Source organism: Electrona antarctica (assembly GCF_951216825.1).
Source record: "Electrona antarctica genome assembly, chromosome: 1".
NCBI classification, from domain to species: domain Eukaryota; kingdom Metazoa; phylum Chordata; class Actinopteri; order Myctophiformes; family Myctophidae; genus Electrona; species Electrona antarctica.
In genome coordinates this window covers 35939337-35963305 of record NC_136806.1, presented here as the reverse complement: position 1 = coordinate 35963305, position 23969 = coordinate 35939337, and positions in this window count along the sequence as shown.

Genomic DNA, 23969 nt, shown 5'->3' with positions numbered 1-23969 from the left:
AAATCAACAAGGCTCCCATTAAAACTCCTCAAAATGTACTATAGTATTCTAGTATAAGTATAATTGTTCAGGACACACTAAACCATAGAGTAGCCATTATATGTACAAGCCACTGCTGTCCATTCCAATGTTTGCTGTTTGTCGATCACCACAAGTTAATGTGCAGGGAGAGAACATGCAATATATAGCATTTTTGTGAAACGCCAAGCAAATCTGTCCTGGCCAATGTCCATCAAATCACACCAGAGGTGCTGCGTCCTTGGCAGCCTCAGCTCACCTCTTGCTTTCACTGGTCTCTGTTTGACCTGACCACAGTGGCTACTTGGAAACTTTAGCTGCAGCCAGTGCTCCTGATCCTGGGTCCTTGCATTTTTAATGAAACTTCCCAGAAACCCTGTACCCATATAACTATCCATGTGCTACACACATATGAGGGCCAGAAGGACATGCTATTATGTTATGGCATCTTCCCTATAGCCATAAGCAGCGATGGAAGAATTGGATAGCAACACAATAATTCATAATGTCATGTTTGGAACAAAACAAATATGGCACAATTCCCATTTTAGCCACATGGGCTAACATGTCACCGTCTGTCTGAACGCTACACATAGTCCTTTAACCATGCTGGGGACTTCACCTTCCTCCTTGACACCCTAGTCTTCCTTTGTGGCTTCAGTTGAGTACGTGAGACTGGCAATGGTGAGGATAGCTTCCTTTTCCAACGCGCAATGGTGAGTATAGCTTCCTTTTCCAAAGCGCTCTCTGCCTCATCATCTCTCTGCATACCACTGTATGTCATATGTTTTACATCATAGTCCGTGGCAAATGAGGAGAAGGAGCCTGCCGAAAACTGAGGGGCTTCTGGCTGACACCAGAAGCTCATGAGGGTCTCTGCCGCCTCCAGATCACGGTACTCAAAGCTACCATCGATACCACTAGTGTAGCATGGGGTGTGCTGATCCATGGTCACAATCAGCCTGGAGTCCATGTGGTCAGCCTACAACACAAGAGCATATGGATGTCATTTAGAATCCACAATTGTATGCTGTATGCACGTAAAATAAACTCTTATCCAGAGCAACTCTCAGCATGAACCCAAACAAACAACAATGTAAATAGTCACTTATTAGTTTCAGTTTGTTTTGAACAAGATGGAAAAAAGGATGGCACAATGTTTCTAATCATATTAAACAAGTTTGATAGAAAACTCCTACAAGTAAACACAGTAAACAAAGTCTATTCCCAATTTAGAAAGAGATAGTGTAGCATCTTACCATGAGCTTTTCAAAGTGAACCTTTTGATGATCAAGTCACGTCAGTGAATAAGATAACAGCACAGACAATGATCTGGATGATGGAACACAACTAACTCAACTTAACCGTGAACCTTTATACCAACTGTAGGACCCCCCCCCCCAGATTGTCACGCCCACCTGATTGGACGGATGGCCAGGCTCTACAGCTATTAGAAGATAGATTAATGGCTGTATTTACATCTGCTATTCAGGTGATAATTAGGTCAGGTATTTGCAAATCAAGTAAACAATGCACCCACGACAAGTTTCGGGGGTGAAACATGTCGTGGGTGCCTTGCTTACTTCTTTTAACACAAATTTTAAACCCTAGAATCACAGTACTAGGCCTATTGCCAAACATTTAGTAAACACTTATCTTAACCATGTCATTGACCTTCACAATTACACCTTTCTTGTCCTGCTACTTTAATCTTTTACATTATGTAGACTTAGATAGTATTTTAAACAGACTTATAGCTTGTTACGTAGACAGCTCTAGAATTGCACTTTATGTAGCCATAGCACTTTATAGTACACATGTATAATATATTATATAGTATAGTATGTATAGTTTACATAGATACTCCACTGTTACGGTCTTAGTCTAGGCATGATTCATGATAACTATACTTTTTATATATGTGATGTATGCCATGCTTTTGTTATTGCTTAATGTAAGTCGCTCTGGATTAAGAGCGTCTGCTAAATGCCTAAATTGTAAATTGTAAATTGTATTGTTAATCTTTAATTACATTAACACATTGAATATCACTGATGGTATTAATCATCCATCAATTCACCCTTTTCACACTGTGTGATGTAGGCCTACTGTGTCATAGATTAAGTATACTTATTATACTAATCTATTACACACATCTGATGATGAAGTAAAACGGTAAATGTATTGAATTCCTGGTTGATGAATGTAGGTGTTTTATGTGGTAGTATCGTTGTGCTATCCACATTTTATTTAGGTTTTACAATTTATCACGTTGTAACACCTACCTAAATAAAACAAACATTTTATCCTGTATATTTGACTGTCGCTGTTTCAGCGTTGCTGGCTTCAAACAGAAAGCCAGCTGTACATTGACTACAGCAAACTGAACAGCCTTGGATAAGATATGAATCTTACCATGGGTTTGCTCTCTGCATAATGCATTGCATTTTGTGATGAACCTGACAGAGATTTGACATAATTTGGAGTCAATAACAAATACTTTGGCTTGTCTTAAAAGGAGCAAATAATTGATCAAATTTGAAAAATTGAAATTTGACTGTAGTTCTAACGCTCATTGCGAATATTGAAACACAATCATCACCAGAGTGCAATTTAATAATTTAAAAGAACATGGTAAAGCTTTATATATGAGGCAAAGTCATGTCTCTGGCCTCCTCATTTACTCTGTAATGTTCTGGAGCTGAAAACCCAAATCTGTTATTTCATTCTAAAACACTTCTCCACTTGCCAGACTCACAGACATGTTTTCCCTTCTTCTTTTAAGTGCCAACATCAAATAGGAATTTGAAATATTTTTTGGTGCCGCTTCTCTGGTCAAACAGACGGAATAATCCACAGACAGTGAAAGTGGTGCTCATGTCAAATGATCACCACGTGGTGCGTCATAATGTGCCATCAGCCACAGTATAACAACAATATTGTTATAGCCAGTTATAGATTAGAAAGGTGCGCTCAGTAAAGTGTGAAGAGAGGTACTAGATTTTTCTCTCTGCCGTTATTTCTTTTTTGTCCCCCAAAGTTAAAGTTGTTAAAACGTTGGTGGTAGATACATAAAATAAAATGTGCTTGAAAACATGGCTTGATACTCAAATCACGGATCACTTTGAATGGGGAGCTTTCACAATGAAGCCTATTGTCTCCACTGGTTAAATTAAATGACTAGACTATACTCTCATGTGAACCTACTCCCCCTCTCATGTGCAGTGAATAGACAGGTTTCTGCTGTCTCTGACTCTCTCTGCCCTTTTTGGTTTCAGCCTAGCATTCAGTATTTTAGCTGTGACGATCAGCTCCGCCTCCTGAGATACTTCCGGGTCCTACTTTTGTGTCGCTTTTATGTCCCCATAGAGTTATACTGTGACGCTCCGTCGGACTAAATCTGAGACGAAAACAACCACGAAAGTCTAATTTTACCGCTTTCCTCGCAACAACAAAGCTGCGCTGCTCTCTCAAATCTGGCTGACAGGCTTTCTGCCCCACACGGAATACTATCGCCATTTTATTTCATTGTGTCAACTAAATCCTCATTAATGCAAACTAGATTCAACATACTCAAGCCTGCAAACATTCTAAATATGCCCCCGAAATATTTTACTGAGCAAATGGACTGTTACCACCTTCAATAATAATGATAATAATAGTCTTTATTGTCTCCACATCATATATTTTTTTGTCATGGACAAATTGTACAAAACATTAATAATTCTACTCGAGTTGGAAGCATTAAGACCCATTTTAACCCTCAATGGCTTCCTTTCTGAAAAATAACGTCATTGTAAAAAGATTCACGCGTTTAGATATTCTATTTACAATGAGATGTTTTTTTTTCAATTGATTCTTGTAGCTTGGGGTCACCTCTTAAGAATTCAAGAGGGTGCCCAGTGATATCCCTTGGGCATTTTTAGTTATTAACCCCTTAATGTCCAAAACACACCATGTATCGTGATACTATCGCATCGCTGTTAAAATGTATCGTTAGACCCCTAGTAGGACCTACTCACAGTTCAAACTGTCACAGTAAAACAAGGAGTTTTGCATGTAAAGATTCTGCAGTTTGTGGTTGTTCCATTTCAATGTATTTGCGCATACTGCTGTGATCAAATGTGCTAATGGCCACCTATTAGGTATTGACTAGCTCAGATCACCTGTGAATGACCACATTATCATCATTAAAGGTGTGCTTCCATTGTTTTGTGGGGAAGCAACAATCTGTACCAATGATGGTGGCTCATTTGCAACAACTTGTTCTATTGTTCACCAAACCCTGAACACAGGACGTCAATGATGTCAAGCTTTGAGGCTGAGGGCATTACATTATAGAAATGATTCTCAAAGGAAACGTGTCTGGACTGTACGACCACTTTTACCTGGGTTGAATAGACTGTTAACGAGCCCGTCAGTGACAACATTCCACACCTGGGCAGAGACAAAGCCGTCAGGGTCACCAGTTTGACACCCCTGTTCTAGAGAAATGATTCTCAAAGGAAACGTGTCTGGACTGTACGACCCCTTTTACCTGGGTCTCAATACAGAGCTCAGAGTCAAACACAACAGCCATCGTTGTTGTGTTTGGGGGTTTAAAGAACTTACCAACAACAAAGCAGCATGCTTTAGTTACTCTTTGTATGTTTTGATTATTATTACAAAGCACATTAACCACTTCAGCCCTATATACATTACGGCCATTTGAAAATAGACAATCTACAAGCTCACACTGCGTAAAGTCAGTTTTATTTAACTCATTTTGGGGCAAGGGCCACATTGCGCGAAAGGTGACTTGATGAGGGCCGCGACCAGTTGCAGCTCATGTGCGTTGACTTACACAGTTGTCACTTGGCTTTTTTTTTCTTTCTGTTTATTGACATAAATTGACTTTATTTGTATTACAGTTGTAGGCTACAAGACATTTTGTAGGAGGTGGAAAAAAATACCCAAAAAAACATTCGAAAATTGACTAGTTAAAAATGCAATTATTATTTTGTCAAAAATATCCAAAATGGCAAATTGACATGGTGTAGCCATCATTAAATCTGACACTTTGCATCTCTTTGCTTTGACTATCGTGTGGAAGTAGACTATATATTCCTCACTTGAAACTTGACATGAAACTCTACTGAGCTATAACAACTATGGTTAGCCTCTCCATGTCCTTGATGGATAATTTTGGGACTATTTTGTGGTTTTGTTTACATGTTTCCAATGACTTAAATCATATGCCCTGTGTCCTGCTATAATATGAATCGTTACATATGCCATATTGCCCTATGACTTATTTTTCACGTCACATTGATCCCACTGAGGCTCATATCATTGCTGTCTCTGCCCCGTGAGATATCTCCTGTATGTTTATTTAGCAACATTCCATGACGTCTTGCATTATCTGCCCCTCTGGTGAAAAACATGTTATTCGGCCTTGGTACGGTGCCAGAGCAGACAAATTGTCTCCTACTAACTAACTACTAGTAGTCAGTAACCAGTTATAAACTACATCTACCCTTAAAAGAACTACGATTCCCTTTGGTCACACTTTCTGGATTCCCGGAAGTGTGACTTGCCACGTCAGTTGTACTGTCCCAAGTAAACCTCCCGGCAATAGGTGTCGCCATAATTCACTTTTGGTTACCCTCTGAACTCCAAATGCATTACTTCCCCATGTGAAAAGGATGTTATGACTTATGTAGTATAAAATATGGTCACTGATGATGTGTCAGGGAGAGATCTTTTTAACGCTGTACGGACCTGCCATTTCTCTCCCGAGGTGATTGATAATATATATTGAATGGAAAATCCTTATAGCTCTGGTGTGGACTCCTCTTTCTTCCGTGTCTGGTGTCAAACTCATTCTAAGGTATTCTGGTATACTTTGATACTTTTTCTCTGCCTAATTCTCTCCTTTTAGTATTGTAGTTTTCCTCTAAAGTATTTATCCTTAAAAGGTATTAATATAGAATTACAGTTTAACATTATAACAGTAAAGATAAAGTTAATATTCACTGGTTTAAAAGGTTTACAGTCCTTAATTCTGACTTCTTGAGTATTTGTACTCAAGATGATTGATTGGTCTTCGATCCTTCCCTTATCTTAAATTTATGCATCAATTGGTCCTTCGATAGCCGGCCTTTAACGACTTTTAGACTGATTTATATGATTAGTCAGGCTCCGACAAAGGCATGTTCCAGCGCCAGATTTTTTACTGAGTATTTGTACTCTTACTTTCAAAAGTATTTTTACATTTCCGGAGTTTCTTGCTCTGCTATTATAACAGTATTATACACTCCTTTCTCATCAACATTATTAATTAAATGTTAGACCATAGTTTTCCCTTTCCTCTCCCTATCTCTCCCTTTTCTCTCTGTTTGACACACACGGAGGCGAGACGTCACACAAGCCATTTTTTAGAGCATGGATTAATTTGATCATTGTTTACCATCACATCGGAATGGTATGTCACCGGGATTCGGACGGACAGCAATTTTTATTTTGGGGTCCGTGAACGGCGAACATCAGTGAATTTCACGGTTCACGGCGTCCGACCTCCGCGGACCCCTCCATGGACCTCTGCCTGAGCCGTCTCTGGTCTCCGCTGCTTGGCTCGACTCTGACTTCTGCCTGCCTATCTGCTTCTACATCTGCTCTAAGTTAAGTAATTTATGATTTCTTTAGCCTTCATAGATTAAGCTGTCATTACAATTAATCCCACCTCACACAGCTAGGTATTTGTTTTAGTTGCTTAACAACTTTAGCCAATGTTTCGAGCGGAACCTCTCTGTCTCAGTAGTAAATTAAATTTTTAGTATGGTCAGCTGTCTGGATAGGAATTATATATATGTTTTTTAGCACAGGATCGACGTGTGTGTGGAAGTATATATATATGTTTTTATTTATTCTTGCATTCTCCTCTGAGTCGATACGGAGCGAGAGCTGCAAGGGTTCAATTTTAACCTTCATAGGGTCCAGATTTGACGTGCGTTCCTTCAGACGCTTTTCTCATTCAGTGCTAATTCATTCATTTTTATATCACCCCAAAACAAGGTAACAATAATGATGCCATTATTATATTTGGTTATTTATTCCCAGATTTTTTTTAAAGATTACATTTGGCTATTTCTCGCCTGTCCATTATGGTTTAAATGTCACCTTTTTATTTTTAAGGCTGGTCTGCCTTTCCTTATCTGTGTCAGGAATGTGCTTATGCGTGGGAGAGGATGTGTAACCCAGGTTTATAATTGTCTGTATGGTCTGTATTTGCATCCCTGTTTTGTATGGTCACGGTGCCATCTGCATCAGGTCACAGCTCATCACACCGATCACTCACTCACTCACTCAGTCACACCAGTTTGAAATCAGCAATCAGCAATCACCACCACACCCTAGTATAAAGCACAGCACTTTTGTCTCAGTCAGAGAGGTGCACATCACTGGCTGTGGCAGGTCTGTATCCCCTCTACAAACATTTTACTATTTACCAATCTTTATTACCAAACTCCATATTAACACTGATCAACATTGGTTTTAGACCTCAATACACACTGGTGAACCGATGAGCTGGATGCACCTGCACTGAATTGAATTGACTGAATTGGTGAGTTTATTGTTTGTTTGAAATGTTTGAATTGTTTTGTTTGGTTATTTTCATTTGATGTTTTTGATGAACTATTTGATTTGACATTTGTAAATGTTTGATTTGTATGCTACTTTGATTATTATTTTTACAAGATATTTAATTTGGCCTTTTTGTATTCAGGCCAGGTTTTTCCCCTTACTCCATGAAACCATGAATGATGATGATGAAGACGAATACAATGGCGAGCTAAGTCCAAGAACCTGAAACGCACTCAAACACACACTTCCCCCCCATAACTACTCCATACACTCAAAACACTGCCTCACACATTACCCCTCTGACCTTGACTTTGAACAATTGAAGCTGAACAATTGACTCTGACCTCGACCTGAATTTACTTTGTTTATCTGATTGATTGTTGTTGTTTGTTTTACTTTTGTTTTTCAATAATAATATCATTAAGCATAATTTTCAGTCTCCTGGGTTCTTTATGATTTCAATGCAAATTCCTTCTACCACTACACCTACTTCTGACAGCAGTACTGGTCCCAACCATATTCTTATTTCACGAAGTATATGCTACATAATTGTGGCGAGCCAGCCAGGAGCAGGTTTTTGATTTTCATAAAGTTTAAAGGTTTACTCAAGTTAAGGTTTAAAGATGGAGGTATTTGAAAGTATCAATATCAAAATTCCAAATGCAGTGTTGGTAAATGGAGTGGTGGAGACAGAGGATTATGAGGAGGTTATGGATTTTCTGAAGCAATATGGTGCAGTCAACAGGGCTGAAATAATCAAGGACACTGAATCACAATTTAATCACTATCTGGTTGTTGAATTTGCCTCAGGATCTGCTATGCTATCCCTAGAGCCGCTATTGCCACATTCTCATGTTACGGATGACAAAGAAAATGCGTTCATCATTCAAAACCTGTCTGATTTGTACACAAAGGGTGTAGGCAGTACAAAGACCAAATCCTACTTGGATGATTTAAAAACATTGTCTCAAGCAAGTGGAAAGGACTACAATGAAGTTCTCAAGGACATGATGTCTCAAATTGGTGAAACCATTGCTAGTCGCAAGTCATCTGAGGAACCAGCAGAGCAGCTGAAAACTTCACCCCAAACACCTTACAAACCCACCTCAATGGGTACAGCTCAACCAAGTCTTTCCATGGCTCCTGATTTGAACCCTCCTGGAATCCAGCGGTATGTTGTTGAGCATATAGTCAAGAGTGAGGAAAATGCTCACAATGTTTCCTTTCAACGACTGAGAGTCTTTTCCGGCAAGGTACCAAGACCCTCTCATGAAGTTGACTATGATGCTTGGCGCTTCAGCGTTGATTTACTCATGAAAGATCCTGCTGTGTCTGATCTTCTGAGATCCAGAAAGATCCTTGAAAGCATTCTACCTCCAGCTGCAGATATGGTGAAGCACTTGAGTCCAGACACTTTGCCTGTTGTTTATCTGCAACTGCTTGATTCAGCTTTTGGCACAGTCCAAGATGGCGACGAACTGTATGCCAAATTCATGGATACTGTTCAAGATGCTGCGGAGAAACCCTCTTCTTACCTGCAACGTCTTCATGTAGCGTTGAATCTCACTGTCAAGCGAGGTGGCATTCCTGTCACAGAAGTAGATAAACACCTTCTGAACCAATTCTGTAGAGGGTGCTGGGATAATTCTCTTCTTTCAGAGCTTCAACTGAAACACAAGAAAGCAAATCCCCCATCCTTTGCTGAGCTACTCTTGCTTTTGCGCACCGAAGAAGATCGTGAAGCAGCAAAATCTATGCGCATGAAACGGCATCTGGGTACTGGGAAACAGAAAGTGGCATCTAACTGGCAGGTTGCCCATAGCGACAAGGATGACAGTGATGAGGAGGAGAAAGGAATGAGTGCTACACTGAAAGCCCTCACAAAGCAAATGGCAGAAATTCAAACCCAGTTAGCAACGCTAACAGCTAACCAACAGAGAGCTAAAGGCTCCTTCTCTCAAACGCCAGCTAGTACCAGTAAGCCTCACAGCAAGAAATCACATACGACTGGTAAACAGCCTGTGCAATACTCACAGTCCAAATCACCAAGTCTCAGACCAAAACCCGGATACTGTTTCCGGTGTGGAGAGGATGGTCACATCAGACCACAGTGTGACAATGACCCAAACCCTGAACTAGTGGCGGAGAAAAGGAAGCAATTCAATTCCAAGTGTCAGAAATGGGAGAAACAACACCCCGGTGACCAGTTAAACTAAAGACAGTTCCTGTTGTAGGACGAACGGGGACTGTAACGGCTCAATGTCCTAAGCCTAAACGCAAACTGTGTGCTAAACTCAACATGTCAAGTGCAAAGAACTCAGTCACTAAGCTTCCAAAAGGATTAGTTGGTTCCAGATGCACAGCAGTAGTCAACATTGCTGGTATTGATTTCAATTGTCTTATGGATACTGGTTCTCAAGTAACCACAGTTCCACTGTCCTTTTACAAGCAGAACCTGGCTGAGCAACCCCTCAAACCTATCTGTGATCTATTGGAGGTTGAGGGTGCAGCAGGACAGTCTGTTCCATACTTGGGATATATAGAAATGGTGGTTCGTTTCCCAAAAGACTTTGTGGGAACAGACATTGATGTACCAACTCTTGCACTTGTAGTTCCAGAGGTACGCCCAACGCCATCTCCAGTTCTCATAGGAACCAATACACTTGACATACTCTATGAGAAATACTTTGGTGGCAAGACACCACATCATCAACCCAGTCAGTATGGTTACCGAGTAGTACTCAAAACACTTGAGTTACGACGGCAACAACAGAACCAAGATGGAAGTGTTGGAGTTGTGAGAATGCTCAGTAAGACACCTACTGTCATTCCTGCATGCCACAGTGTCATTCTTGAAGGCTCCGCTAAGGTCCATAGTTCATCTGCAGATTGCTGGGTGATTGTAGAGCATCCCACCCAGTCATACTTACCTGGTGGCCTATGTGTCAAGAGTTGTCTCAGCACTCTTCCTTCAAATGCACCTTACAAAGTTCCTGTAATGGTCACAAATGAAACTGATCAAGACATTTCCATTCCCCCGCTCTGTGTCATCGCAGAACTTGGTGCTTTTCATTGCATTCTTTCACAACACAATGTGACTACTTCCCCAGTCTCAGACCTGCAGAAGCTGAACATCAACTTTGCTGATTCTCCACTGTCTGCAGAGTGGAAAGAGCATATCACCAACAAGCTCAGTGCAATGCCAGAGGTCTTTGCTCTTCATGATTTAGACTTTGGGTGCACAGACAAGGTGAAGCATCGCATTAAACTCCATGATGAAACTCCCTTTAAACATCGTGCCAGGCCTATTCATCCCCAAGATATCGAGGCAGTACGCAAACATCTTAATGACTTGCTGGAGGCCGGTGTTATCAGAGAGTCTGAATCACCATTTTCTTCACCCATTGTGGTTGTGCGGAAGAAAAACAACGATGTACGTTTGTGCATAGACTATCGAAAACTCAATCTTCAAACAGTGAAGGATGCCTATGCACTACCTAATCTCGAAGAGACATTTTCAGCACTAACAGGCTCCAAATGGTTTTCAGTGCTGGATTTGAAATCTGGATACTACCAGATCGCAATGGATGACGCTGACAAGGATAAAACAGCCTTTGTCACACCCCTTGGATTCTGGGAGTTTAACCGAATGCCACAGGGAGTGACCAATGCACCCAGCACATTCCAAAGGTTGATGGAAAAATGCATGGGAGACCTAAATCTGAGGGAAGTCCTTGTATTCTTGGATGACCTTATCATCTATTCCGACACTCTGGAAGAACACGAAATTCGACTGACGAGAGTACTCAATCGTTTGAAAGAATATGGGTTAAAACTGTCCCCGGAGAAGTGCAAATTCTTCCAAACCTCAGTTCGATACTTGGGACATATTGTATCAGAAGATGGAGTGGAAACGGACCCAGAAAAAGTGAATGCCTTAAAATCCTGGCCAATTCCTAAAACCCTGAAAGAGTTGAGATCCTTCTTAGGGTTCTCGGGCTACTATCGTCGCTTCATAAAGGGGTATGCTGACATAGTAAAGCCACTCAATGAACTAACTCGAGGATATCCACCTTCACGCAAAACTACAAAGGGCAAGGGAACCAGTGATCACTATCACAATCCACACCAGCCTTTTGGAGATCGATGGACACCCACCTGTCAAGACGCATTCGAGAGACTCATAGAAACACTTACTACTGCCCCTGTTCTTGGTTTTGCAGACCCCAAGAAGCCATACATCTTGCATACTGATGCCAGTACCACTGGGCTTGGAGCCGCATTATATCAGGAACAGGATGGGAAACTGAGAGCTATTGCGTTTGCCAGTCGGGGTCTGTCAAGCAGTGAATCCAGATATCCAGCTCATAAATTAGAGTTTCTTGCACTCAAATGGAGTGTGACCGAGAAGCTCCATGATTACTTGTATGGGTGTCATTTTACTGTAGTCACAGACAGTAATCCCCTTACCTACATACTTACCTCTGCAAAGTTAGACGCAACCAGTTACAGATGGTTGGCTGCTTTGTCTACATTCTCTTTCAAGCTTCAGTACCGGGCTGGCAAACAAAATCTTGATGCCGATGGTCTCTCCAGGCGACCACATGAACTGTATCTGGATGAGGGCCAGTCTGAGAAAGAGAGGGATCGCATTAGCCGGTTTACCCAACAACACTTGGCTGATGGCTCCCTTGAAGATGTCTCCTCCGATGTCGTCAATGCCATCTGTCAAAGTAGCTTGGTCAGAACATTGAATGACCCCCATGACTTTACTCTTGTAGAGTCTTTGGCAATTTCTGCTGATGCAATTCCTGACAGTTATGTTGAAGAGGATCAACACGGCTTACCTGTCATTCCTTCTCTATCACATCTTGATCTTAAGGAGAAACAGAGGTCTGATCCATGCCTTCGTGAAATCATTTTCCAACTGGAAACAGGAGAAAAAGTTCCTCCAGCTGTAAGGAATGAGCTTCCTGACCTTCCACTTCTACTCAGAGAATTGAATAGATTGGAGTTGCAAAATGATATCCTGTACCGAAGGAGACAAGAGAACGAACACATTTCATATCAACTTGTTCTACCAGAAGAGCTGCGTGCAACTGTCTTGCAGAGCTTACATAATGACATGGGTCATATGGGCATAGAGCGTACTGTTGATCTTGTCCGTACAAGGTTCTATTGGCCCAGAATGTCTGCATCTGTAGAGCACAAAATCAAGACATGTGATCGCTGTATACGCAGAAAAGCTCTTCCTGAGAAAGCCGCACCCTTGGTGAACATAAGAGCAACACGCCCTCTTGAATTGGTGTGCATGGATTTCCTTAGCCTTGAGCCAGATTCCAGCAATACAAAGGACATCCTTGTACTAACTGACCATTTCACCAAGTTTGCCCTTGCTATTCCCACTCCCAACCAAAAAGCTAAAACTGTAGCAAAATGCTTGTGGGATAACTTCATTGTCTATTATGGCATACCTGAACGGTTACACACTGACCAAGGACCTGACTTTGAATCAAAGCTAATCAAAGAATTGTGTGAAATTTCAGGCATCCAAAAAAGTCACACAACTCCGTACCATCCACGGGGAAACCCTGTTGAAAGGTTTAACCGGACGTTGCTCAATATGTTGGGAACCCTGGAAAATAAGCAAAAATCAAAATGGCGAGAATATGTGAAGCCCTTAGTTCATGCTTACAATTGCACCCGCAATGAAGTAACCGGGTTCACTCCGTATGAACTTATGTTTGGACGTTCACCACGACTGCCAGTTGATCTAGCTTTCAACTTACCTGTGAGAGGAGATCAGCAGAAATCTCATTCCCAATATGTGCAAAATCTCAAATCCCGATTGGAAGAGAGCTACCAGTTGGCTTCTCGAAATTCCCTCAAAACGGCAGAAAGAAACAAAGCTCGTTTTGACAAACGGATAACTACCTCAGAACTTGAGGTAGGGGACAGAGTCCTAGTCAGACATGTACGAATTCGTGGGAAACATAAACTTGCGGACAAATGGGAAGCAGATATCTATGTTGTGGTCAGTCGTGCAGGAGATCTTCCAGTATACACTGTAAGGCCAGAGAACAAGGATGGGCCGAAACGCACCCTACATAGAGATCTTCTCCTTCCCTGTGGGTTTCTTCCCTTGACATCAGAGGAAGAATGCCCTCAGCCTGTTTCTGTCCGTAGGCCACGAACCCGTCATCACCCAGGTGACAATGGAACTGAACCTGTTGACGCAGACTTTCCAACGGAGGAGGATTCCGATTATTGGGTTTCACCAAGCCATGTTCAGCCAACAGTTAAGCCCACTGTGGAACACAACTCTAATACTGGAGGCGAAACAGAGACTCGCACAACTGTTGAGGAGCAATGTTCTGAACACCGTACAATGGAGGACTTACCTGAATCTGCTGAAATGGAGGACTTACCTGAATCCGCTGGAATGGAGCACTTACCTGAAACTGTTGAAACACACTTAACTGAACCTGTGGAAATGGAACACTTACCTGAAATAACTGGAAGGACCCACTTACCTGAAACTGTGGAGGAAAACCAACCTATCAATATTGAACCCGATGGAAACTCACTGGATGGAAACTTACCAAATGCAAACTTACCGGAAGGAGAAATATCCGAGGAACCTGAAATGGACAAATCCACTGAACCTACAGTCATTACAACTCAACCTGATGCTGAGAGTTCACTTAGGCGTTCAGATAGAAGCCGACAAGCCCCTAAAAGGTTTCAATATTCTCAGTTGGGCAACCCTTTGATAAATGTTGTTCAATCTTTATTTCAAAGTTTGTCTACAGCATACACTGATGCATTGAGTGATAGGGGTGTGCCTAGTTCCTTCCCCAACCCACAAATCCATGTTGTGTAACATGCAACGGGACGTGCATGGATTTAAGGGGGGAGGATGTAACCCAGGTTTATAATTGTCTGTATGGTCTGTATTTGCATCCCTGTTTTGTATGGTCACGGTGCCATCTGCATCAGGTCACAGCTCATCACACCGATCACTCACTCACTCACTCAGTCACACCAGTTTGAAATCAGCAATCAGCAATCACCACCACACCCTAGTATAAAGCACAGCACTTTTGTCTCAGTCAGAGAGGTGCACATCACTGGCTGTGGCAGGTCTGTATCCCCTCTACAAACATTTTACTATTTACCAATCTTTATTACCAAACTCCATATTAACACTGATCAACATTGGTTTTAGACCTCAATACACACTGGTGAACCGATGAGCTGGATGCACCTGCACTGAATTGAATTGACTGAATTGGTGAGTTTATTGTTTGTTTGAAATGTTTGAATTGTTTTGTTTGGTTATTTTCATTTGATGTTTTTGATGAACTATTTGATTTGACATTTGTAAATGTTTGATTTGTATGCTACTTTGATTATTATTTTTACAAGATATTTAATTTGGCCTTTTTGTATTCAGGCCAGGTTTTTCCCCTTACTCCATGAAACCATGAATGATGATGATGAAGACGAATACAATGGCGAGCTAAGTCCAAGAACCTGAAACGCACTCAAACACACACTTCCCCCCCATAACTACTCCATACACTCAAAACACTGCCTCACACATTACCCCTCTGACCTTGACTTTGAACAATTGAAGCTGAACAATTGACTCTGACCTCGACCTGAATTTACTTTGTTTATCTGATTGATTGTTGTTGTTTGTTTTACTTTTGTTTTTCAATAATAATATCATATTAAGCATAATTTTCAGTCTCCTGGGTTCTTTATGATTTCAATGCAAATTCCTTCTACCACTACACCTACTTCTGACAGCAGTACTGGTCCCAACCATATTCTTATTTCACGAAGTATATGCTACAGATGCCTCTGCGTGCGTTTGTGCGTGCATGCGTGTGTATATGTGTGTACCACCCCATGTATTTTGTCTGCTTGTGTGCGTGCCAGTTGTGTCCGTGCATGCGTTCGTGCGGGCGTATGTGCGTGTATATCCGTATGTGTGTGCGCGTGCCAGTGTGTATGTGCGTGTGCATGTGAGATTACCCCGGCCCTGCCCCCTGCCATCTTGTTTCATACCTTTAGAAGTGTAGCCTATTAGGAATCGATAACTCATAATTTGCATGATTTAATTTTTTGTTATTTTTACAGTTTTTACTGCATTTCATACACTTTATAATTGCCTTACATTACATCTAGATATTTTTCACATTGCTTACATGTAATAGTAGCATCAGTACACATTTCAGTTTATCCTAGATAACCCCCATCTCGCTCCATGTGTGTTTCTGTGTTTGCATGTGTGTATATATGTGTGTGTGTGTGTGGAACACTTCCTTTTTAAATTCTCATCATAACTCCCTATCCCACAAATAAGTTTATTATTTCCTATTTCATTATTTTAAGAGTGTGACAAACGTTTACTTGCGTATAGCCTCCATTCTACCAGAACATTTCGTATTTTATTTTTGGTTATTGTGTGATTATTGATAATTAGGAATACGCGACGACATCTGTCAGCCTCCGTTTCCGCCATTTATCATCATTTCATACATTTTTTTTTTTTAGATAGGACCCCCTTGACCATTTAATTGCCTTAGTATGACAATTTATTATTGATTTCAACCAATCCCCTTATTGATTTAATTCATTCTTTATTTTTATTATTTCATTTCATTTATTTTTGAGTGGTGTGGACCTCTCCTACAACTGGCTTTGTTAGTCTGTCTGTGCAGAAAAAAATGAGCATGGTTGCTACGGTCACCCAGTTCACCCGGGTGTGATTTCATTACATCAGACATTACGTCAGACCACAGCTGATCAGGCTATATAAGACCTCACACCACTCAGTTCACACGGGTGTGATTTTTCAATTACATTCTGGTTTCCGCCGTTCATCATCATTTAATAACTACAACTCCCACAATCCTTTTTGGATAGGGCCCCTTGTCCATTTAATACATTAGTTATGCCATTTTTACTGATTTCAACCATTGATTTCAACCCTCATTGATTTAACTCATTAATTAGTTGGCCATCCATTAACTATAGGTTACATCCGAACTCCGGTACTATTAATTAAGTATTCCTTTATTATATTTTAATTATCTTTTAGGTTAAATCCCAGTATTAATTTTAATTGTAATTTTAATTTATTTATTTTTGAATTTTGAATTTTGAATTTTAGATTTTAAATTTTGGATTTTAAGTTTAACGTTTTAAATTTTGAATTTTACATTTTGAATTTTGAATTTTGGATTTTACATTTTGAATTTTAAATTTTAAATTTTAAATTTTGGATTTTGGATTTTGGATTTTAGATTTTAGATTTTAGATTTTGAATTTTCATTTTATGGTTTGGATTTTGGATTTAAAATTTTGATTTTGATTTTACATTTAATTCAGTTAAGTTTTAAGTTTTAAGTTTAATTTTATTTTTTTTATTTTTTTTATTTTTAATTTACGTTGACAATTCAGGTGCTATAGGGCGGGTCCATAGGAGAAGTTGCTGTTGGCCCTATAGTATTAACACCAAATTATCACCAAATTAACACCATTATCATTTTATATTTCCCTGTGTGCTAGGACAGTATAGTAGATGCAAATAGTTATTTTTATTTTATTTCTATTTCTGTTATTTCTGGTTTTCCCATTTGTAGATTAGTACTTACACTAGCATTTTTTTTTTTTTTTCGTTTTCATTTGCTTTCCCTATTTTTAGACAGTATAAATATTAGGAAAAAAATAGATTATGGTTACATGTGCGTGCACATTACGTGCATTTTTTTTTTTTTCGTTTTCATTTGCTTTCCCTATTTTTAGACAGTATAAATATTAGGAAAAAAATAGATTATGGTTACATGTGCGTGCACATTACGTGCAGTTTTTTTTTTGTTTAGTAAGATAGTCAGTGCACTATCAGTCTGTACCTTTAGAGAGAGCCATCTACATTCAAACTTGTTTTTTTACTGTTCATGAAGACAACAGGCCTCAGATTATATTTCTTTGCTCATTACTAGTTTTTTTATTAGGGAACCCCCAGCAACCAGTCGAGTTGATATAAAGCATTCTCAGTTTTCAGAATTCTTTACTTTAATGGTCAGCTACAGGGGTCGGTCCTCATTTATTTCCCTGTTATATCTGGCTGTTTTCTTCTTGTATTATGTTCATCAGCGCCAAGTGAGAGAAGTTTAATAAGTGATGATTTTGACTGCATGGACATTTCTTTCATATCCTCACATGGACGCATGTGTGGAAGGAAACAAATGCATTACAGCTAAAAAAAATATATATAGCATAGTTAATATAGTGTTATTCAGGACAGAGAAGGCCAAATTATGTATCGTAAGGTCGCGTCAAGGTATAAACACCATGTTACAGACAACATGGTCAAGAGTCTAAGGTATGGACTAAGTGTGATTGAATCTGTCACAAGAACAGTTAGAGGTTTTCCACCACACGTGACACAAATAGTGTTTCACAGGTTTTGTTTTGAGTGGACGATTTATTCCCAAGAGATTTTATTTCCCGATTATTATTATTTTTATTTGTACTCTACTCTCTCTTTCTCTGCCTGGAACGAGTTCTGCAGGCTCCTACAGGTAGATCTTGTCTCTCTGTGACCTGATGTGTACAATCATGGTCAATTTCGGTCTATCTTGACTCTTTTGGCAAACCTGCGTGTGACGATTAGCTACGTCAAATAAACGTGCAGGGGACAGAGTACAGACAGGTTGTGTACTAGCCCACCGGAATGCTTAAGATAAGGTGCCTTGATTATATTTTATCCAGAGTAATACAGACACCAGTTGTCTGTATTTACTGATCCAGAGTAATACAAACACCAGTTGTCTGTATTTACTAATCCCAGAGTGATATACGGGACACAAGTTGTCTGTATTCACTGCGCATATTTGGCACACAGAAGACATCCCATCCTATGCATAACATGTAAACGAATCTTCGCCCCATTTTGGGCAATCTTCGTCTATATACTTTGTTTTCTATTTGAGATATCTTTTTACGGATTCTCCCTGCCCTTTTCTTTAAGGTGCACATACATACGTAGAATGCTGAGTCTCTATTTTTTTTCTTTTTGAGATACCTGTCTCTACGTAACCTCCCTCCATATAAATGTGAAATGCATGCGCTAGAGAACTCTGTCTCTCTGCGTATCCTCCCTCCATTTTACAACTGTGTAAATGCGTACGTAGAACGCTGGGTCTCTCTCTCTCTCTATCTCTCTCTCCTTGACTTATCTCTAAGTACTCTCCCTCCATATAAATGTGTAAATGCGTGCTGTGAGAACGTCTGTCTCTCTAAGTACCCTCCCTCCATATAAATGTGTAAATACGTGCGTCAGAGAACGGTCAGGAGAAGTACAAATATTATTATTATTATTTTATTATTATTCTACCTACACACCCTCCCTTCACCATTAAGCTGTGTACATGCGCGGTTGGTAGAACAGTCATTTTCATTTAAAAACTTACCCTGTTGATGTTTACCCTGTTGATGAATTGTTTATAATTATTATTGTTTCATTTCATTCACCAGTTTGTTTTTTGTCTTTCTGTTTTATCTCTCAGATACGGATCTCTGGTGGTTTCGTGGTCAGGAACAAACCCGAGTCAGGACAGAGGAATCTAGAGACCCACAAAAGCGATGGAGTGAATGGACATGTGTTGTGGACCTCGCGATTCCTTCCCTTTGTTTATAAGGTTTGACCCTTGACCCCGACCCACTCAGAACCGTCTGAATCAGTATCATTAGACCCCGACCCACTGAGAACCGTCTGAATCATTAGTATTAGGCCCAAACCCCCAGAACAGTGACTGCCCTTTTATCATTATGATTAGGCCTTAATTTACCCATAGATTTCCCATCGGGAACACATTATAATTCCACTCATGTTTCACCATACACATTATTGTTTTATGTTTTTTTTATCCATGTTTTTCTTTGTTAAAACGCTGTATTTTGCTAAAACGCTGTTACCCCTCCCTACCTAATATTAGGATTAATTTGATCATCCCTTCTCCCCTCAATTAATTAATATTAGATTATTTTAATTATTTTAATTTGATTTATTTGTCGTTTTTACTTATTTTATTTTGACTGACAAACAGACCATGTTCGTTATTATTTCCATACATTTATTCATTTATTTTTGGACTTGACTACCAGTACATAGACTACTATTCCCTCTGCATTGGACAGTAGGAGACTGATAGCTACCTGACACTGACTGATTGCTCGCTTATCCTGACGTGTAGACAGGTGACAATTTGACTTAATTGACTATTTTCTTTTATTTTTATTAAAACTATTTTCCATTTGTTATAAAAAAAAAAAGGATCTCCATCTTCCCCATTATATAGATTATTTTAACTGAATTATCCCATCTTTGGACAATCTAAATTCCATTCCATTATGATTCATTATCCCTCTCATTATATTTTTATTATTTTAGATTTGATTCATATTTTACCTCTGAATTTGGAATATCCCTCCATTGTAAACATTTAACCTTTATTATCCCCGAACCACCCCTTGACCTTACATTGAGATATTTAGAATAGGGACACCTTCCCCTTCCATTTCATTTTATTATTTTGTTTTCATCACCATGAGTTTGGCTTGACTAGGCATATATCCTCCCCTGAATAGACTTGATTCTATATTTGGCCTTTATGGTACTAATTTGACTCACCCGGAAGCTGCTACGATCGGCGCAGGAGCGCGACAAAAGATAACATCATCAATTACCCCGTCCCCCTCTCCAAGCTCTGCTTGGTATAAGAACTGTGTTAGGTGCATCTCCAACGTTTTCTCCCGTTTGCGACAGAGATCGAGTGTATCTGTCAATGAGAACGTATAGGCTGATATGTCACCTGTGGGTCACCTGTTATGTCACCCATCCTGGGGGCGGGGCGAAGATTCGGCTCCGACTACGAGCGAAGAAGAACTATCGCAGTATCTGCGCTGCTAAAAATAACTTTGTTGTCAAATGACACTTTCGACGGCGCATCGGCGTGCTGCAACGGTGCTGGGTTCCTCGGGGACCCCGAAGATATCTGCCCTACAGAACATTGTCAAACTCTGACACTAAACGTCGGCGTGGAACGCTGCAACATTGCTGGGTTCCTCGGGAACCCCGAAGACATCGTCATCGAGAGGGAAAAGTCATTCTGTCTCCACGGTACCATCTAAATAATGAGTGATTTCTTGCCTGGTCGTAAGTCAAACTATTTTTTATTTTTCATTGTTCCTGTTACCATTTTATTCCCATCCTTAGTATAGAGTTTATTTTATTTCTCCTCTCCAAATTGACCCTTATTATATTTAATTTAATTCCCTGAAGATTGATTATTGATTATTGATCACATGACACTTCACCCACAAAAAGCGATGGAGTTGATGGATAATTTTGGGACTATTTTGTGGTTTTGTTTACATGTTTCCAATGACTTAAATCATATGCCCTGTGTCCTGCTATAATATGAATCGTTACATATGCCATATTGCCCTATGACTTATTTTTCACGTCACATTGATCCCACTGAGGCTCATATCATTGCTGTCTCTGCCCCGTGGGATATCTCCTGTATGTTTATTTAGCAACATTCCATGACGTCTTGCATTATCTGCCCCTCTGGTGAAAAACATGTTATTTGGCCTTGGTACGGTGCCAGAGCAGACAAATTGTCTCCTACTAACTAACTACTAGTAGTCAGTAACCAGTTATAAACTACATCTACCCTTAAAAGAACTACGATTCCCTTTGGTCACACTTTCTGGATTCTCGGAAGTGTGACTTGCCACGTCAGTTGTACTGTCCCAAGTAAACCTCCCGGCAATAGGTGTCGCCATAATTCACTTTTGGTTACCCTCTGAACTCCAAATGCATTACTTCCCCATGTGAAAAGGATGTTATGACTTATGTAGTATAAAATATGGTCACTGATGATGTGTCAGGGAGAGATCTTTTTAACGCTGTACGGACCTGCCATTTCTCTCCCGAGGTGATTGATAATATATAATGAATGGAAAATCCTTATAGCTCTGGTGTGGACTCCTCTTTCTTCCGTGTCTGGTGTCAAACTCATTCTAAGGTATTCTGGTATACTTTGATACTTTTTCTCTGCCTAATTCTCTCCTTTTAGTATTGTAGTTTTCCTCTAAAGTATTTATCCTTAAAAGGTATTAATATAGAATTACAGTTTAACATTATAACAGTAAAGATAAAGTTAATATTCACTGGTTTAAAAGGTTTACAGTCCTTAATTCTGACTTCTTGAGTATTTGTACTCTATTACATTCTTACAAATTCTCCTCAACGGGACTCCTCCAGAGTCCAGATGATTGATTGGTCTTCGATCCTTCCCTTATCTTAAATTTATGCATCAGTCCTTCTGCATCAGAGTGTGAGGAGAGTATCCAACTCAACTAGTAGTTGAATAGACTGTTAACGAGCCATTCCACACCTGGGCAGAGACAAAGCCGTCAGGGAGAGGTCACCAGTTTGACACCCCTGTTCTAGAGAAATGATTCTCAAAGGAAACGTGTCTGGACTGTACGACCCCTTTTACCTGGGTCTCAATACAGAGCTCAGAGTCAAACACAACAGCCATCGTTGTTGTGTTTGGGGGTTTAAAGAACTTACCAACAACAAAGCAGCATGCTTTAGTTACTCTTTGTATGTTTTGATTATTATTACAAAGCACATTAACCACTTCAGCCCTATATACATTACGGCCATTTGAAAATAGCCAATCTACAAGCTCACACTGCGTAAAGTCAGTTTTATTTTTCATCAATGTCACTTTGAGCCATCGTATAGTATAGTATTAGTATTTGACCGTGACAGGATTATATTGGGGTAAAATGGCGTCCTTCCATAATGTGATCATGAGCTGATCTATGATAACCAGTGGCCATTAACATGGTTTAATCTATGCATTTGAATGTGTTATTGTTCACAATGAGGCAGCAGCCATCATCATTTAGATTTCAACCTTGATAGACTAGACTCTTCAGGGCTGGTGAGTTAAATCAAATCAATTAAATTTAAAGGAGCTTCATTGGCATGAGAAAACATACGTTTACATCTTAATATACCAAGGGGATTACATCGAGGTGAAATGGAGAAAAACAAAACCGTAAAAGAGGATTTTCAACAGGATTCTCACAGCGACTTTTACCTGGTCAGTGGCGAAGTCAACGGGATCATTGGAAAGCGGCCTGGATACGGCTTAGCAGCTATTCAATCCCTACTAGCACAAAGAGACAAACTCCAGATTAACAAAGGGAAGAGATCTTTCTTTCTCATTATTTTGTTACTGTCTGGCGACATCGAGAGTAACCCTGGTCCCGTGAACACACGACAAATGGCAAGACGGCTCCGGAGTGGACAAGTAACCGGAGAGAACAAAGGAATCACCATCGACACAACAACACCAATGCCGACCAGCCAGGCGACGACCACCAACTACAACAACACCGCTGGCATCCTTCCTCACCACCAGCCAACCTGCACACCCATGCTGGATATACACGCTGATGTCCCGGCTGTGGATACTACTTTCGCAAGAGACGAGCGCGTCCCAGACAACAGCAGGTGGAGGGATCTAATTACATCGGCGGCAGTCGAGGCAAAAGACACGGACAACACCACCATCTACAGGCATGAAGAGTCTCCACATCCAACCAAGGGGGACAAAGCGGCTGGAGACGGACACCGTGATACTTTACCTGCTATTTCTGCTGTTTCTCCGGTCGACACCATGGCTCAATCGGCCCCACCAGAGCCCTCAACAAACCTGGACGAGGGACCCCATCCCCCACTCCCGCCACCCCACGACGACCCCCACGCACCCCCCACCCTCCCCCCACGGCAACCCGCGGCTTCTACAGACATCAACAATGGCCCTCCGCTTCCCTACTTCACCACGGAGGAAATAAGCACCATAGTCAGAGCCAACGGACTTCATATCTTTCACCTGAACATCAACAGCCTTGGACCCAAAATGGCTGAAATCAGGCATATGTTTCAATGCGGTAAGGCGAACATCATTAGCTTCTCTGAAACCAAACTTGATGAGTCAACCAAAGACCCAGAAGTTGAAATAGAGAACTATTCTTTGATCAGAAACGACAGAAACAGGCATGGTGGCGGCGTGTGTATGTATATTCACAAAGACACTGAATATGTTACTCGTACTGACTTACAGCATGATGAAATTGAAACTGTGTGGGTTGAATTCATTTTCAAAAAGGCTAAATCAGTATTAGTGGGCACCGTCTACAGACCGCCTGACCAACATGGGTTC